This window comes from Dipteris shenzhenensis, chromosome 11, assembly GCF_047967505.1.
Source record: "Dipteris shenzhenensis isolate YYH24624 ecotype China chromosome 11, Dip_SZ_1.0, whole genome shotgun sequence".
Classification (NCBI taxonomy): Eukaryota; Viridiplantae; Streptophyta; class Polypodiopsida; order Gleicheniales; family Dipteridaceae; genus Dipteris; species Dipteris shenzhenensis.
Genome location: NC_141606.1, coordinates 24858950 through 24878814, shown reverse-complemented (window position 1 = coordinate 24878814; position 19865 = coordinate 24858950). Strand labels below are relative to the sequence as shown.

Below are 19865 nucleotides of genomic sequence, written 5' to 3'. Positions count from 1 at the left end.
CCCGAATGGCTCTGGGCCGAACGGTTTTGCTCTGTTTTGTGCATTGGTTCTATCATATGGTCGGTGGCCTATTTCGGGACTGACCCCCAGTCGACCGGAGGTCGACCGTTTTGGGCGGACTGGGTCGTCGAGCCTAACCGACTACGACTGGTGGCTATATAAGAGCAAGCCCATGAAGCCCATTTCATCACTGGCTATAGCAACCCTGATTCCTTAGCATTCAGCCTCCGTTTCTACTGTTTCTAGCACACCATCGAAGCTTCTTTCACAGGAGTGCACCAGTAATCAAATTTTTGATTCTCCATACTATCTTGTTTTCTCTCTTGCGTACGAGATCTTGTTATCTGTTGAGCACAGACATATTATTTTCTTACATGGTATCAGAGCCTAGACTCTATCAAGAAGATTTGGTAGTGTGTTTCTGTTTGCGAGCAGATTGTGAGAGATGGCCAAGCCCACAAGACTACGAATCCCACCATTCGGCGAAAGCAGAAAGTTGGATGGCTCTAACTATCCTCTCTAGAAGTTCAAGATGAAGACCATCCTAAGCGCATATGAGCTTTGGGACACAGCTACTGGGGTGGATGTGAGGCCAGTTGTGAGATCGGATCCAGCCAATGCAGGACAACAGATAGTACCAACTGCAGATGAGATCCTCGTGTGAACAAGAAGAAATGCAAATGCACTGTGTTCTATTGTCTGCAGTGTTAGTGATTTCGTCATGGCATTAATTCAACATGTCACCACAGCGGAGGAGGCATGGACGGTCTTGAAAAATAAGTACGAGACCACGAATCAGACACGGATTCAGAATTTGGAGACTCAACTCGCGAACGAGAAGTTGTCTGAGTCTGAAGTGGCAGAGAAGTTCATCACCAGGGTGAAGAATCTGCACGATTAGATGACTGCGATTGGCATCACCATCACCAGCAAGAATCTAGCACGAAGATGCATATGGATTCTCCCACCAAAGTATGATGGTCTTGTTATGGCACTGAATACGTAGAACAAAAATCCACCCCTCAACTTTGAGGATTTCAGCGCGATGCTTCTGGAGGAGAGATGCGTCAAAAGACGAGGACTGGAGAAGATTCGGCTTTTTGGACCGGATCAAAGAAAGGTAAGGGTAAGGACTCTGGTAACCCAGCTTCTTCTCAAGATAAAAAGAGAAAGAAGATGATCAAGTGCTTCTATTGCAACAAGGCAAGGCACAAGCAGAATGAGTGCCGAAAGAAGATTGCAGAGATGAGAAGAGCGGAGTAAAGAAAGAGTCCAGCAACAGCGTGCAGGCAGCACCTATAGAGCTGTTCGTAGCAATTGAGGAGATTTTCACAAAGGCAGTTCATGTATTTGTAGATGAACCGTGGATCATTGACAGTGGTGCATCGTGCCACATGACCAGTCGAAAGGATTGGTATACCTCTCTACAGCCGGTAGGGAATGACATCATGGTAGCAGTCGGCAATGATGCAAAATGTCTAGCAAAAGGAAAAGGTATGATTGCTCTCAAGTCAGATGAAGTTGTAAAACAGTTGTCCGATGTTGTTTATGTGCCAGATATCAAGAGGAACTTGTTGTCCGTTTCTGCGATCAAGGATCAGGACCTCAAAGTTCAATTCGATAAGAATGGTGCACAGATCTTGGATCTTCAAGGAAAGATTTTTGGTAAAGATACACGATGCAACAACATTTACAAACTCTCAGCTTTTAGTGCTCAAGCGGATGTGAATAACACTAAGCTGTGGCATGAGAGGTTTGGTCATCTAAACCTTAGTTCTTTGAAGGAGATGCATAAAAGTGGAATGATTGCAGATCTACCAGAAATTTCAGATTTGCCCGATGTATGTGAAGCTTGCATGATGGGCAAGCAGCATCGGTAGCCCTTTCCTAAAGAGGCCAGCAGGGCAAAGGCTCCTCTAGAGCTCATTCACACGGACCTCTGTGGAAAGATGGAGATGGAAGCTTTGGGTGGTTCCTACTACTTCATGATGCTGATCGATGACTATAGTAGAAGGATATGGATATACTTCCTGAAGACGAAAGACAAGGCTTTCAGTAGGTTCAAGGAATGGCATGTAATGGTCGAGAAAGAATCGGGGAGGAAGGTGAAGAAGTTGAGATCAGACAGAGCTAGAGAGTTCACTTCGACTGAATTCAAAAGTTACTGCAGAAGTCATGGAATCAAGAGGCAGAAACCCCCGCCACATACATCATAGCAAAATGGAGTAGCAGAATGCAAGATGCGCGTCATCTGCGAAATGGGCTAGAGTATGATGAAAGGGAAATATTTGCCAAAGACGTTCTGGGCTGAAGCATGTAACACTGTAATTTACATCCTCAATCGTAGCTACACGAAAGCTGTGAATGGGATGACTCCACTGCAAGCCTTTTCTAGTAAGAAACCTTTAGCTGCACATTTCAGAGTTTTTGGATGTGACCGTTTTGTGCATGTCCCTGATGCTACCAGGACCAAATGGGAATCGAAGAGCCGGAAGTGTATTTTCTTGGGCTACAGTGAAGAGGCAAAGGGTTACCGTCTCTATAACCCTGTTACCAAGAAGGTAATTGTAAGTCGCGATGTGGTCTTCTCAGAACAGCCGCATCAATTGGAGGAGGATGCTTCCTTCCCAGACAACCAGGACTAGGATATCCATCCAATACTGCCACCAACAGCAGACCGAACTCCCCCAACGGTGCTTGGGAGGATTCAAGACAAAGAAGATGAAGAAGAGCCTGCAGAACCACAACAGCAACGGCCATTCCCGAAGTGGGTAAAGCAGCCTTTGGACGGCAGAGCACCTCCAGCCATTGAGGAGGAACCATCCGAACACCACCGGTCCAAGAGATTAGAGGAGCAAAGAAGGGCATAGGAACACTTGGTCAGCTATGCTTTGATGACAGAAGTGATCCGTGCTGATGAACCCATGTCTTGAAGAGGCACAGGGCGATGATAGGTGGATGGAGGCTTTGCAGTCAGAGTATGGTTCCATAATGAAGAACAACACTTGGGACCTTGTGGATCGACCACCAAAATGTAAGGTAATTGGAACCAAGTGGGTGTACAAGACCAAGTACAAGTCCGACGGCACATTGGATAAGTACAAGGCTTGGCTCATGGAAAAGGATTTGCACAGGTACATGGTTTTGATTATTAGGATACTTTTGCTCCCACAGCTCGACTAACCACAATTCGCAGTGTTTTGGCTTTAGCTGCCCAGGGAAGTTGGCCCGTGTTTCAGATGGATGTGAAATCCGCCTTTTTGAATGGAGATCTCAAAAAGGAGGTATACGTGGAACAACCACCAGGTTTTGAGATCCCCGGTTTAAAAGGTAAAGTCTACAAACTGAAGAAGGCACTTTACGGGCTGAAACAGGCCCCACGAGCATGGTACTAGCGAATTGATGCCTACTTTCTACAAAACGAGTTCAGGAGGAGCCCATCTGATGAAAATTTGTATATCTTCAGAGAAGGAGGCAGGTGTATGATCGTGGTCCTTTATGTGGACGACCTTGTCATAACAAGGAACCATGAAGAGAAGATCTTGCAGACGAAGCATTTGCTAGGAAGAGAGTTTGAAATGACAGACCTCGGACTGATGCATTTCTGTTTGGGGATTGAAGTTTGGCAGGAGCTAAAACAGATCTTTATTTCACAGTTGAAGTATGCTGGAGAGATACTGAAGGCATTTGGCATGACTGAGTGGAAGATAATTGGTACCCCTACGGAGGTTGACACGAAGCTCTCAAATGAGGATTCATCACCATTAGTGGATGAAGCGAAGTACATAAGGCTTGTGGGCAGCTTGATTTACCTATGCAACACACAGCCAGACATCAGTTTTGTGATTGGTGTACTAAGCAGGTTTTCCAATAAGCCCCGAGAGAACCATTGGAGGGCAGGCATGCGAGTGCTAAAATACATCAAAGGCACACCTATACCAAGGGCAACATCTTGATTATGGCATCACCTATACCAAGGGCAACATCTTGATCGGATTCTGTGACTCGGATTGGGCAGGAGACTTGGACAGCAGGAGATCAGTGACAGGGTACTGTTTCTCACTTGGATCTGGAGCTGTGTCATGGGTCAGCAAGAAGCAACCCACAGTTGCTCTTTATTCTACCGAGGCCGAGTACAAATCTGCATGCTTTGCTTCTTGCGAAGCAGTGTGGTTGAGGAGGATTTTGGGGGACATGGGTGCAGTGCAGAACAAGCCTATGCAGTTATCATGTCACAATCAGAGTTGCATGGCGATTGCAAAGAACCTGGTTCCACGCTCGCACAAAACACATTGAGATTCAATATCACTTTGTACGGGAGCTCATCATGGATGAAGAGGTCGACTTGGTATACTGTCCGACTATAGAGAATGATGCGGACATCTTCACGAAGGCTCTTGGAAGAGACTTGTTGGAGAGGCATCTTCATCGACTTGGTGTTGGGCCAAAAAAGTAAGTTCACTTGCGGGTGGACATTGAGGGGGGGTGTTAGATATCAATGCTCCACTCTCTTGTAACTACGCGGGAACCAACTAACTCTACTTGTAAGCCCCCCATATGAGGAGAAGGCATTTGAGTAGCTCAGTTATCTGGTAGGTCCTGGTTTGGACACTGGGGGCCATGTGTGGCCTGATGGTTGTGGACGGCTTCAAATAGAGTTGGCACACCGCCAACTAGGCTACATGCAAGTGCGAGAAGGCATCCCTTGACTGACCGCATTGAGGGTAGACAAAGCATTTCCTGGGGTAGTCCACTCTCGAGTTGCGGGGCTTGTTTGGAGCCTCAGATGATCCCGAATGGCTCTAAGCCAAATGGTTTTACTCTGTTTTGTGCACCGGTTCTATCGTATGGTTGGTGGCCTATTTCGGGACCGACCCCCAGTCGACCGTTTTGGGCGGATTGGGTCGGCCACCCAATTGAGCCTAACCGACTACAACTGGTGGCTATATAAGAGCAAGCCTGTGGAGCCCATTTCATCACAGGCTATAGCAACCTTGATTCCTTAGCATTCAGCCTCCGTCTTCTACTGTTTCCAGGATGCCATCGAAGCTTCTTTCATAGGAGTGCACGGTTGGGAGGCAGCACCATCTATTGTATCAGTTCTACAGTAACCAAATTTTTGATTCTCCATATTATCTTGTTTTCTCTCTTGTGTATGAGATCCTATTATCTGTTGAGCACAGGCGTATTATTTTCTTACAATACCATCTAAATGCTTTAGCATAATTTCCAATTGATATGATGTCAATTAACAAAATTGATTTGGATGTGAATCAAAAAAAATGTTTTAGCATAATTTCCAATAGGTATGACGTCAATTAACAAAATTGGTATGATGTCAATCAATTAGCACAATCAACACAGTATATAGTATTTCAAACCTGGGAATGATTGCTCATGAGTCATCACAAAGTTTTCTCATCCTCATCCTCCTCATTGCTAGAGCTTGCTTTGCGACTTGCAATTGTCCAGCAATGGGAGGATCATGCAACGGACAACATATACCAATTTCTATGCTCTTTCTTTCTTTTAGCGATTTCTTATGACTAAATGAATAAACTTGTAATTACTCCAATTTCGTTCACTCAACAAATTGCTACAAGGCTGGGATAGCACTTTCAATGCCAACATTTGCAAATGAGGTGTCGAGGCTCCACACTCTTCCAACCATCTCCATGCAGGCATCTTCTTTGCAAGGTCTCGTATTCTTGTATATGCAAACAACCCTTCCCTATTTTGAAAAGTGGATAATTCCTTGACAGCAATAGCATATTCAGATCCATCCTCAAAAAATCATCCCAAGAGATTATGCCAAGGTTGCAATACATGTTCCAATGTTTCCAGATGATACTCCCACCATTGGGGATCTAGAATATGACCAGCATAGTGTAGGTCATTGTGAGCATAATTCCATCACTTTTGAAACATCTTTTGCAAAGTGGCATGATGAACAATGCTGTAGCCAACATTGTCACCTGTGGACCTTCTATTTTTCTTTAAGAGGTCTCGCTTAGCAGTCCACCATGCCATGTAAGCATTGCCCAAACTTGGACCTTTCACATCTAATTTCCAAATGGCAAACCATACTGACCTCATTGCATGAGCCGCATCATCTATTCTCTTCCAAAAGCTGGCAGTGTGAGCCATTTGCTTCATCTCTATGAATTTAGTACAAGCGTTTTGTGTGGTTGACTCAGCTATCCACTCCCTAGCTTCTACATTGAATAATGTCTCCGTTACATCTGCATGTAGCTTGAGCAAACAGTCCAACATTGTATAGTTTGTTCCAAAACATGTTTTGCCAGGTTTCAAAAACTCTAGTGGATGTTTTGCATGTTGGTGGTTTCTGAAGATGCCCAACAATCTCTCATGGTTGAGGAAGTATAACACCAATCTTTGTCCTTCATCTACAGTGGCTTTGAACCACAGAGTCTTTGTTGATTTATACCACTACTCAAGCACAAGGTCAAGGAAATGGCATGAGCACGGCGATGCCCAAATGGTAGGATATTTCCAATTTATAAGATTTCCAACTTTCCTATAGTTCTTCGCATTGTCGGTGATTATCTGAACAATGTTATGCTCCCCAACATCCACTATCCAGGATAACAGCCTCCAAGAGCACGGCAATGCCCAAATGGTAGGATATTTCCGATTTATAACTTTTCCAGCTTTCCTACAATTCTTCACATTGTCGGTGCTTATCTGAACAACGTTATGCTCCCGAACATCCAAGATTATAGCCTCCAATTGTTCAGCAATGTATTCACCTGTCTTGGCATTACCACTTGTGTTGATGGATTGATGAAAATCCTCCCCCTTAAATGTCACTACCATGATATTGATAAGAGGCCTCGGTGACATTTTTCCATCCATCACTAACAATGGTACATCTTGTTCTCTCAATACCATCGTATACTACTTGCTCCATCTCTAGTTTCATCCTCTCATAGTATGCATCCAAGTAGTTGTTACGGATAGCATTATAACAATGGTACATCCTGTTCTCTCAATACCATCGTATACTACTTGCTCCATCTCTAGTTTCATCCTCTCATAGTATGCATCCAAGTAGTTGTTACGGATAGCATTGTAACTGGGAAACGTAGAGCCTAGACCCACCACCTTTGCTATGGATGCCATGGTTCTCTTCTAATGTGGGTTTTGAACCATGCTTAGTGTGGGTAATCGGTGTGACAAATAGCCTCAAAAACATCTTGTTGTGCTCTCTCTATGTTGTTGTCTAAATGACTCTTCCAAATATCTTTGTTGTTGCGAACGTGGACGCGATTGCGAATGAGAAATGTCACCACATTTCCCACTATCCATATACTTCATAGAGTAGATTGCCATCTGTGTGAACGAGGCCACACCACTACTTTGAGGTGGCACATCTATAGATTGACTAGCTTGAGGTGTGAATAAATCATCAGGCATACATTCTTGAGGCTAGGATTGGTGATGTGCAACTATATCATCTACCTAGTTGTCCGTACTTTTAGGCATTTGGATGCCTAGAGTGGCTATAACTCTCTCAACTCCTAGCCCCTTGCATTTTCCAATCTATTTGTTGCTATCACCCAATAAGTGCTTTTGCATTCTTCTGTTGGAGCCTAAGTACTCTTCATGACAAAAGTTGTAGTTCCACTTCTTGTTAGGCAACATCGTAACGTAATTGTGAGCCTTTGTTGGATTTCTTCTTCGTTTTTCTAGAGCCATGCTTCCAATAAAGGCTATAAGAGAAACATACAAAAACTTATATAAGTGCTATGTATATTCACATTAGTAATCATGTTATGGATACTACTATATCATTTAGGTTCTAGGACACATAATAATATCTTGAATCATTTGCAGTTTTACGTCCAAAATCTATGTGGCTATTTGGAACCTATGTATACCATATCTTTCCACACATACGTGACATAATTTGGTGAGTTGCTATGAGCTTGCAATTGCGAGCTCTACAATTGGCTAGACTTCGAGTGAGATGCAAACGGCCGGCATAAGTGAGCCCGCAACTTGCTCAAAGTCAAATATTTCCTCATCACTCTTAAATACTAGTTTGTCGAGTTTCAATAATATATAGTATGAATTTTAACCACATATGAGATGTTCCAGGTCGGCCTAAGCGAACCTCCATCTAGCACATGGTATAATATTATTCATCAACGAACGAGTTATTACAGGTCGGCTTAAGCAAACCTCCAACTGGCCCATTGACTTTTTCTTTAGGTATAGTTACAAGCTATAGTTACATGCTTATAAATAAATACATATGCTAAAAGTAAGAAAACCATACACACAAACAAACTATTCCAAAAGTAAATCATTTCATGCAATAATGTCTACTCTACCATTCTCCTAAATTTTCCTAGTATCTATCTACTATATTTCATGCATCTAGAATGAAATCTTAAGTTATGAAAATAAACTAAAATTCCAAGCCATGCAACTAAAAAATTCTTTACCTAGTCCTAAGTGACAGAGTCTACAATCTAGATAAGTTACAACTTATATACTTCATGCATAAAATAAAAATCATCTATTTTTGCAAAGCTAAGTACAATGTCACATGCAACTAACTCTTCACCTAATAGTATGTAAATGCTAATTTTCCAATTAGTATCTAAGTGTGAGTGGATTCCGACCAGCAAAAGCGAGCCCACCACTGGCACTAGATACTTTTTTAAACTTAGAAGGACTAACAAAACTTACAAATTTCTTTGTAGCTTTTTTAATCCTCTTTCTTATGCTTCTTGTCTTTCCCAAGACTCCACAGTACTCTAGGAATCTCGGATTTTGTGAATAGTACGAGCGCGGCATAGGTTTATATAACATTAACAACACCTGCCAGTGTCGCTAAACATTGACCGGTGTTGCTAATTATACTGGTCGGTGTACCCTAAACCGGTCAGTATTATGAAATACTGATCGGGTTTGTGTCAAGATACCGGCGAGTGTATTGATACACTTCCAGAAGGAGCCGGTCCTAGATAAAAATCACTACTAGGGCATTTTAAAATGCCCTAGAGCAACTTTAAAAATGTTTCAAGCGTTTTAATACAACCTTAAAAAACTAACGTTTTAATACCACTGCAAATCCCTGAGAATATCGATGTGGTTGAGACATGGAAAAAAGATAAAACCAAGAGTTCCTTGCTGAGGTTTGATGGCAAAAATTTTACAGTATGGTAACTATCAATGTGCCTTCATCTCATGGAGAAAGGTCTCTAAAGTATAGTGTCATGATCTTAAAAGAAGCCGAAGGAAAATGAACCAGAGAAGGTGTCCTTTTGCAAGCAATGAAATGAGAAGGCGGTCAGAATCTTGGGTAAAGCCTTAGGCTCATACTATTTCCAAGAACAAAATAGACAATTGGACAATTGTAGAAGCTCTATTTGATGCAAAAAATGAAGCATTCAAAATTTTTCCTAAAACAAGGGTTGTTCAATTTTTATATGGGTGATTCTGAAAGCTTGAGAGCATGTATAAATCAACTACAAGTCTTGTAGGAATAGCTTTTAGATCTAGTGTCTAAATAGATAAAGATGATTCAAAGGCTATCTCGCTCTCGGCAATATCCAATAGGTTTCCAAATTTGGTGCATATGCTTCGAGTTGGCTCAGATATTATGGAGTTCATAGATATTTTGGTAATTTTATGAAGTGAACAATGATGGTGGTAGAATGCAAGTGGGCAGGTGAGCCTCTGTCGAGAGTTTGTCTACCACCATAGAGCTTGATGAAACACCATCCAAAGAAAATTTCTTTGTAGTTAAATGGTAGTTGCAAATGAAATCTTGTTACTCTCTTGGAAACAGATAGGGATCCTTGGCTGATGATGATAAAAATGCAAACCCTATATCTCTCACTTTGAACCTTTGAGCTACAAGTTATTTTTGAAAGTATATATATTTAAAAAAAGGTCTTACATTTTCTCCAAGAGTTATGGAAATAGGTACAAGGTTCTTGATATTTTCCTTTTTCAAACTTGTTATGATATGATGCAAAGGTAGCCTTATGAAGGAGCATGTGAAGCTCCATCTTCCATACTAACCTGGCTGCCATGATGGATTATTGAAGATTAATCTAAAGCGTGCAAGACTCAATGTGTCAAAAAGTGAACTTGTACAAACAATGAAATATCCAACCATCCATTGCAATGTAAATAAAAGAAAGACAATTCATCAATATGAAAAACAATAAAAATACCAACAAAGTACACATGCAAAAGACAAGTTCACATAAGAAAGTAAACTTGAGTGGAACACCCAACCAATGATTACAAATACAAGAAATACAATTCATCAAATATTAAAAACAACACAGTGTACACATGCAAAAGGCTAGCAAATAGACATAATATACTACTGGATGAAATTTCAAGACCTCTAAAAACTACAAATCATTGGTTATCAAATCACTATTCTACCCCTAAACATAAATTAATATTGCAAACTACAAAGCAAGAATGTAATAAAACCAATATGTTCTAGACTCAGGGGGTCCACCTTACATAAGCTAGCTATACAACATGCATTCAAAAGGTATTTAAAAAACCCCTCTGCAACCACATTTTATCTATTTTATATACTTCTATTGTGAATTTTTGGATCAATAATTATATCCCTTCAATAAATTTAAAATTTGAGAAGCCTATATTTTTTGCCCTCCTCTTGTACATTTCAGTGTAACTTGAAACAGATGCTACTTATAAGAAATTGTATTGGATAATTGAATAAAACCCTGTCAAGAGACCGGAGTGCTCCCGAGGCTAGATTTCTTAATACTATACATCGCATGACTTGATTCTCTAAGCATTCTGCCAGGGGAATTACAAATCGTGTCAATAGAGCAGAGTGCTCCCGAGGCTAGATTACTTACATATGTAACTTGATTGTCTAAGCATTCTGCCAGGGGAATTATAGACCATGTCAAGAGACTGAAGTGCTCCCGAGGCTAAATTCCTTACATGCTAAGACTGGATTCTCAAAGTTATGGATGTCAAAGTTATGAGCTAAGACAACAAAGGAGTAAAATTGAAATACAATTTCTTACAGTCTTTAATTAGTTATTCAAACGTAACAGATATGCATAATCATAAAGTAAATATAAACTTAGACCTTCTCATTTAAAGTTAGCCTCACCATTCAAATTGAAGGGGACATGGGGCCACATCTTAAACAATATCCCACACAGCACGTACTACTAAAATATTTTTAGATTTAGGCTTCCATTGAGGGTGGTTCTTTTTCTTGGAGAAATTGCCAAGATAGAAAGAGGATGAGAAAAGGCCATGTGTGCACACACTTTCTTGACCAACTTTAAACTAAGAAGGCTAGTAGACCTATGTTTTGACACAAATCCACTAATTGAACAAATAGGGATATTCTTTGCTCGTCTTGGAAAGAGCTGAACCAACCACAGACTTACTTCCTACTTTGATAAGACTCACTTCCTGCTTTGATACTCTAGTCTTGCTAAATCATCTAAAGCTTAAGGATAGGGGACAATAGGGATGAGGTATGGATCAGAGCAGCCACACAAAAGTTGATTTATGTTGTCATCTCAAAACTCAAAGACAAAGGTTATAAATTCATCAGATCTTGAAAAACCATGGAAGAAAAAAATAGCCCTTGTGTGCATAGCCTTTGTGGCTTCCCTGAATGGGATCAACATATGTAGCTTGCTCCTTATGGAGAGGCTGTGTTCCTCATTTCCTACCTCTCCATTCTACCTACCTCTCATCACTTTGCAAACTTCCACTCCATCTGCTTTCTACCTTCAAACAGTAGTAGCAGTTCATCATACTTCTTTCCTAGAGGTTGTCTATGTTGGAAATAGGAGGATAGAATAACTCACCCCTCTGGACCCTTCAGCTCCAAGTTAAACACTTAATAGATAATCACACTGACACTAAAATTTTACTCAAATAGCACATGAAAAAGATAGACAAAACTCAGAGTATATTCTTCCACAAAGTGTGAGGTAGACTAGAGCACAAAAGAAACAGAAAGAATGCTGTACAAAACTGTTGAGTATCCTCAGTATTCTCCTCCTCAGATGCATGCTGCTTGGGTTTATTAGAATGCCAGATTAGGTGTAAATGTCTCATTAGACGTGATTTATACAGTGAGGAAACCTTCTACAGAATCAAAAACGTCCCTCTAGACAACATTTTGATCGAATACTTTAAAGTTTGAATAATCAAAGTGGGAGGAAAGAAAAATGAGATGATCACTTCCACATATTGAATAAAAGGCAAGGGAGCTTTTTCACCATGCGAGCTGCCTACACGAAGAGTTCCAATGTGCTGTGCAGAGTTCTATAAAGAAAATCAAGCTTTCCATCAGCCAGCAGACATTTCAAGACATTTCCAATCCAATGCATAGTAGCCAATAAAAGGCCCTAGTGTCTGCAACATAAATTTCTAGTTTGCTTAAGCTTACTTAGTTCGCTGTGTCTTGCCAGATTACACATCTAACAAGATATGAAGCAGAGAAATGGAAACAAGATCCCAGAAAATTGATATAAAATTCCTCCTCCAAAGCCAGTAGTTAAATCAGATGGAATGATAAAAATGATAGTAGGAAAAAGAAAATGAAAAATTACGATGCTCTCTAACCAAAAGCACAATTTTAGATATAGGTTATATGTAGCGAGAATCGTGTAGTATAGGAAAGGCAGGGTACACATACTAGATTTTGAGGAGAAATACCAGCTGATCACAACTCTGTCAATGTGCTTAAATGGAGGAATTGTCAAACTCAAAATTTTCATGACTCTAGCAATCACCTACATAAGCACATGCCAATCAATAATTTCAACATATTAATCAATAAAACAAGGTTACATTTATATCGAGAAGAGAAAAGGTAAGATGATTCAACACTAAAAAGGGTGATTCTTTACCAGTTATTATAAGAGCAAGCACACTATTATGATTAGAATCTCACTATTTTACGATCAAAACTGAATACAAATCCTCATATAAAATTTCCCAGAATACTCACACAGCTAAGGGCCAAAATTTAATTACACAATTAAGGGCCAATTACACTATTGGCAAATTTTAGTGAAGGAAATCACCCTTCTTCCTAATTTGATGACATTGTTAACATTAAATTACACTAACTAGCTTTGTGAAGGGCTGCAATAGTTTGCATAATATACCATTCCATTCCATGAGGCTTCCGTGTGGGCTAGACATAGCACTTAGGACATCGCCATCCATTCCGAGATTTTGAAAAAGCTTATCACAAAGTAGACTGGGGTTTCTTGGAAGGTGCATTCATGGATTTTGTGGTCCTTGGATCAAACGGGTATCCTCACTTTATAGACCAGCCCATAGTCAAGTTCTTATCAGGGACTTTAGATGGGATAGATTTTAGATTTCTAGATCACTCCAGCAAGAGTGTTCACTCACTCCTCTTTCATACTTATTTGTGGTGCTATGAGTCTTTTTCTTAATTCCTAGTATAACATCCTGTTTGAGACCCCTCCTTAGACAAGATTAGAAGTTGTTGGATAGCAAGCTTGCAACTTTGGAGCATGACATCACTCACCTAGTCATGGAGTGATGGCTCAACCAACCTCAGTTCAGTTTGCTACCTCTCCACAGTGTACCCCCATGCAACATCAGCATGAGCTTTTTCTTCTTGCCTTCACTATCATCAAATTTGAAGACTTGTGCTTCTAAAACAAAAACACTCCCAGTGAGAAAAAGCGATTATGCAAGAAATGAATAGAAACGCAATGGGAGGGATGGGATGGGAATGAAAGAGCAATGGGAGAGATGGGAAAGAAGGAAAAATGGGAGCTAGGTTAAAGGCAGCAAACAGTGGTGCAAGTCTGCACAGCATCCAGGACCAGACTGGAGCAAATTGGAGCTAATTTGGTGGTCAAGACAAAGCAGAATCTATGCATCTCGAGCTGGACTGATACGTGGCAGAAAGATGGCTGTTCTAGGGACAGGTTGGAGGTGTTTTACAAGTTAGACCAGGCTAGAAAGAGTCTGCAAACAGTGGATATGCTTGTGCAAAAAAAAGCAGTAAATGATGCAACAATCAAGTGCACTTTGGAGCTGTCAGATAGGTCACTTGCGAAGCACAAAAAGTGTTTGACAAGGTGCCAGTTCATAATGAGGTCTCAAGAGATGTAGTAATGGTACGATATGCAGAGCATGCACTTTGTAAGGAAGGTCTGAATGCACTCTAGTTCATGCCTAGAGGTACTATCACCACATGATATAGGCCTTGTGTAGGGCACAAAGACCAACCAGCAGGGGGTCGGCTCCCTGCCTACATACCCAACCCTATGGTGCCCAAAATTGACCCTCAAGTTGGCCTATTTGTTGGCCCACTTGGCTGACCTTGAGTGGCTAGGGATGGCCTATAATTAGGCCCATGTGTTGAGCACATGGATTGCTACTGCTAGTCCCATATGCATCTCTACAGACCCAGATGATGGCTGTGCTCTGCTGCTCATCAGATGGTGTCACAAAAATTGCGACATGCTGCCCTCAAATGTTATGCTAGTAAGGGTGGACAATCTACTAGGAGCTACGAGCTAAAAGGTTGGATTGTATGTGCTACCTGCCCAGAATGCAACCTGCAAAGAGTGTCTAGAGCTACCATGTCTAGCCAACTTTTTGGTCTATCCATCCGACTAGATCTGGTTAGCTCTAATGTGGCCGACTTAGTCAACCAACCAAGGCTGACTGGATTGGTTACTATTGGCTTTTCTATGCCCTTTTGCTGCCCTGATGGTGGGCCCTAGTCTTGCTGTCATGAGTTGGCCCTAGAGGACCCTATAGATCTACACCGATTTGGCATTGAAGAGCTTCAAACTTGCAAATGGATACCTCAACCTGTGGATCCACATTATGGCTAGGGAGATTTGGAGGGTGATGCAAGGCACGGAGCCAAAACAAATTGATGTATTGGCTACCCCAATGAAGATCACCAAGCAAGACAAGGGATTGATCTAACCTGGTCCAACCAATTGTGAGTGATGTTTGGATCAATTATTTGAACATATTCCATTAACCCTCTCTAACAATCTGAGCATATATTTATGAAGCCTTGGTCACTGCTCAGATGTTGTTACATAATTTAATATGGATATCCACCAAATTTGACATGAAATTGACTTACATTTTCATCAATGCCTTACCATCCAAGATACCAGCTATGCATGATACGACCTAGATAAAGACACCAAATTATATATGTACAAGACATCGTATATCCTATAACTAACCCTACCCAACCACATGTACATAGTCTATTGGAAGAAATTTGAGAACACACTCACCATCAACCTCTACTGGTGAAGATTGCCATGTAATGCAAAACCTTTAATTGCAATCAGCTTGCCCATTGCCATCTCCATAAGCCCTCAAGTTCAGCCACAAGTACAATTTATCAACAATCAAGAAGAAATGCAGAGTGATAGCCCTCACTTTGAGATGACTTCAAAAGTCATCCGTAGATAGTGGATAATTAGGATGACTTTGAAACCTATGAGGCAGCTTGAAATTATGTAAAACATTCAAGGCTACAAAGGACAAGAGAGTTGTGTCAAAAGAATCACGTTTAGGTCCTTCATATAATCCTTGAGGAAATATATCTTGTCTACCAAGGATTGCATCAACAATGTAGTACCATCATACGTGGCCGCCTTGAAAGTTAGAAACATAGTTGAGCCCTACTAGTTTCAAATAGGACATGAGGGGAAGGCTATGGCATCAAAAATGGAAATCCTAGGATATAAACCCTACAAAGCACATGAAATACAAGGCATAGCCTATTTCCAACGTAGTGCATAGCTAGCTTAAAAGTTGCGAATTTCAGCCCCAAAGTTAGGAGAATAAGAGCCATAGCTTTTGGTAATTTGTTACTAAAGAGGGTTGCGATGCCCTCTAAAGAAGATATTTGGCAATCGGCAGGCCTACATTATCAATGCCAAATATTGCTTCACCTTGGAAAAAAAAACTATCTCTGGTTCCAACTCTTTCAATCTTCCTAGGAATACTCCAAGATATGGACCTGCAGTCATTCACCAACATATGATTCAGTCAACATCGTAAAAGCATGCTTGCAATAAGGCAATGTTCATTTTAATTCTCCTGAAGCTTGCACTATAGAGCAGATTCTAGAGCTTTTCACAATGTTTCCACCTCATTTTGGCCCGCTGTCACAAGATCGAGAAAGCCATGAACTAGGACGAATTCCTGGCACGTCTACATTGTCAGACAAAGTAGTAGCCTTCTCCACACTGGAGGGAGGACCCTTGACCACTTGATGACATCAAAAACCTTTGAAGTCATCGAAAACCTTTTCCTTCCCATAGATGACTACCAGCAGTGTATATGCATATTTTTTGGTCTTAAACACAAGTTGCGATTCATCATTCCTCAAAAACATGATAACCCAAACCACCACAACATCAAAAAAATAAATTCTATGTACGACCATAAAGTGCCCCAATAGATGAGTAGAACCTAAGCTCCATAATGCTATCCTTGGTCCTTGGAAACTCGGGAAATTCCTTCACCGCAAAACAGTTCTACTAATCGAAAATGCCCAAGTTGGTTGGTAATAACACTGAGCTGCCACAGCTAGAAACGTTAACAAAATCCTCTGCCATGGAAGTTGCTAAGATTACATAGTTGCTGCTGAGACACTTCCTAGTCATAAATGTGGTAGCTACCCAAATTCATCAAATCATGGAGATCGTGCACCAAGCTAGGATGCGCAAGGCATTTATGGCATGAGGGAAGCTCCGCTTGCTACCATTCAGGTAATTGTTCTCCATGGCCTAGAGTTCCTGCTCTAGATTACAAAAGCATCTTGGTTGCAATAAAATGACTGGGCAGTCTTATATTGAGCCACAAGCTCTTGAATCGTCCCCCCTTCCTTTCTGCTTCTGTACCATTCCCATCAGCTTCTCATCTTCTCTCTCTCGATCCCTTATCTTATATCTTTCTTCTTCTTTGTAGCATAATCAATGGGCCAAACGCAACAAAGGGAGACGAAGGGACCAGACAGCCTCAATAGGCACAATGAAAATCCCCTCACGAAATCGAGCAGGCCAAAGGCAGGCATGAGGAAAGGAAGAGCTGAGCGTCATAAGGAATGGATGAGGTAGCAAATTGCCCATCCTCTCTAGAACTCCATGAAACTTGGATGGGGTTACCCAAGCTCTACTAGAGCTAATTCCAACTACATAGCAACCTACCAATGATTTCATAGAGGATGCATGGGACAAGCTAGGCCCTTCAATGATGTAAGTGATGTAAGCCATTCTACTGATAGTTGTGATGATTTGGATGCTTCTATGTGGATTTATCTGCTCATCACTCATCTAGAAGGTGCTAAGGCTCCAATATGAGGCGACTTTAGGTTACTAAATTGTCACTATCTCAAAGCATAGCTTAAAAGATACAATTTGAGTCCTCTCTCTCTCTCTATATGTGTGTGTGTGTCTCATTGAATCCAACACTAATATCTTATTATCATGACTACGAGGACTAGTCAGCACATTAAACTTTGAGCTACCCATGAACAAATTGTGACTGCTCTTACACATCATCCTAGATGAGACAATATTTAAAAAATAACTTTTAATTTGGATTTGAGAATAAACACACCCTACTTGTTAATTTAAAAAGGGTATATAAAATTAGCGCTACTATAAATATATTTATGTAAGTCTTGAGAATTAAAATACCCCTCATTTTGAACTCTCATAGTATACTTACATTTCCCATATGGACCCCCCGAGGTTCTAGATTGGCTTTGCTGATCACACATTTAGTCAAGAAGATTTTGACAAGATGCCATATAAATATGGGAGCCGCACATGTACATAAAATGGGATGATCATGCCAACAGATCTGAGCCACATACTCGGCTCCAACCTGCTTTGTGCCATTGCCCCCCCTGCTCTCTCTCTCTCTCTCTCTCTCTCTCTCTCTCTCTGTCTGTCTCTGTCTCTGTCTCTGTCTCTGTCTCTGTCTCTGTCTCTCTCTCTCTCTCTCTCTCTCTCACTCTCTCCCCCCTCTCTCACTATGTGCGTGTGTGTGTGTGTGGGGGGGGGGGTTTACACGTTCATCTTTACATAGGTTACTTAGGACCTAGTGATCACGTCCACAACTATGAGTCATGTGTTAGCCACATGAGTCAGGATGCACATAAAGTCCTTATTTGTATATACTCTATGAGAAGACTGGTCATGACCTCAGGGGTTCACTATGTAAAAATGTTATATATAGCACTTGCGTTCAAGGGGTATTACGAATACCCCATTATCTGTAAATATGAGCCTTTTGAAACTCATGATTTTTAAAGAAAAATTCCATTAAGAAATCCCTTATGTAAGTAAAATTCTATATTTTGTTTTAAAATTTTGTAATTAGGAAAACCCATTTATTGAAGTACATATTGTTGGGTCGACCCCTTGACATCACATGATATATTGATCCATGGGTCAAACATCTTGAATATTGTGTATGGTGCATTCTTATTTGAAATTAGAATTCATTATAAGGATGCAAGCTGACCAATCAAGCATCTGGTTAGTTTCTTATTTTGTTTTGAAAAGGAGAAAATTGCATCCTCCTCTATCATAGATGCTTGAACCATAGAGGTGGTGAAAGCATTTTATCAAAACAAATTGAAGCACATGTTTTTCTAATGAGGATGATGATGGAGCCCTGTAAATTCTAAAAATCGTAGTGTTTTATGTTCTTGATTTTTAAATGTGTTTCTAAGGAGGAGGATGATGGAGCCCTCTGTAGTCTACAATTTGTATGTTTTATGATTAGACAGGTAGCATTGTGGAATGAAAAGAAATTCTAGCTTGTGGTTGAGCCACATGTCTACTTTATAAGCCTTGGATTTACACTAATCCAAGGGTTATAGAAATTTGCAACTACTTCCTCGGAGGTACTGTCTGAGGACATTTCTCATCATCCTTCTGGCCACAAAGTCCCCCTATGCCCATGAGGAGTAGCCCAAGATCTTCAAGAGAGGTAGAGCACACTATCGTGTTGTGCGGCAGACCATATCTATATAGGGACTCTACTACACAAGAAAAGTTTAGGCCTACAAGGCTGCAAGCCTGACATGAAACCTAAGGAGTTCGCAACAAAGAGGGGATATGGAAACACAAGGGGTGAAGGAAATGAATCACGAATGGGATGATGGGAGAAAAAGAAATGGGGAAGAGGTACGTCAAGCAATTTTGGTTTCATCCCACCAGCTTGCCTTGACTCACAACCTTGCATGTTGTCTAGTGAAGGTGGGAATGGAGAGAGGGGGAGCAAAGGGGAGAGGATATGGCTGTGAAGCAATTGATGATGCAAAGCAAAGATGGCAACGATACAATTGTGTTAATGTAAAATCTTTCCCATGGCCACAGTTCAAGTCATCAGCCGGGACTAGAATGTGTCAAGTGATAGAATAATGAAGTCTACCTTCTGTCTTCTATTGATGCAGGTTATGTTATGAATAGGTACGCTTTCCAAGCATTACTGAAATGGCGATTACCTTTTATACTATTAGCGCAAATTTCAAGCGATGCTCAATCATATACGTATGCAGTCGGGGGGTGCACTAATAAGAAACCCTATGTATCACGTGCATTCAAAGGGTATTTAAAAAAACCCTCAACTAAAATTTCTCCCATAATAAGAACACCCCTCTTTACTTATGGACTGAGTAAATTTTTTCAAAAATTGAATTAAAAAGCCCCTCCTATTATTGTAATTCTATTGAATTTTTTCAAAAAGTTGGATTAAAATACCCCTCCTTTTGAATGTACGTGGTGGTACACTAATTTTTTTTAAGGTGAACCCCC

The 19865-nt window shown here is 40.8% G+C and overlaps 1 long non-coding RNA gene across 1 annotated transcript; it reads right to left on the bottom strand.

The window, feature by feature from the left end:
• Window positions 1-11720: 11720 nt before the first annotated feature.
• LOC147896810 (uncharacterized) lies at window positions 11721-12798 on the bottom strand. Its single transcript, XR_015541730.1, has 3 exons — window positions 12701-12798; window positions 12244-12327; window positions 11721-12147 (listed from the first exon to the last, which is right to left on the bottom strand). It is a non-coding gene; the product is annotated as an uncharacterized LOC147896810 (long non-coding RNA).
• Window positions 12799-19865: the final 7067 nt, after the last annotated feature.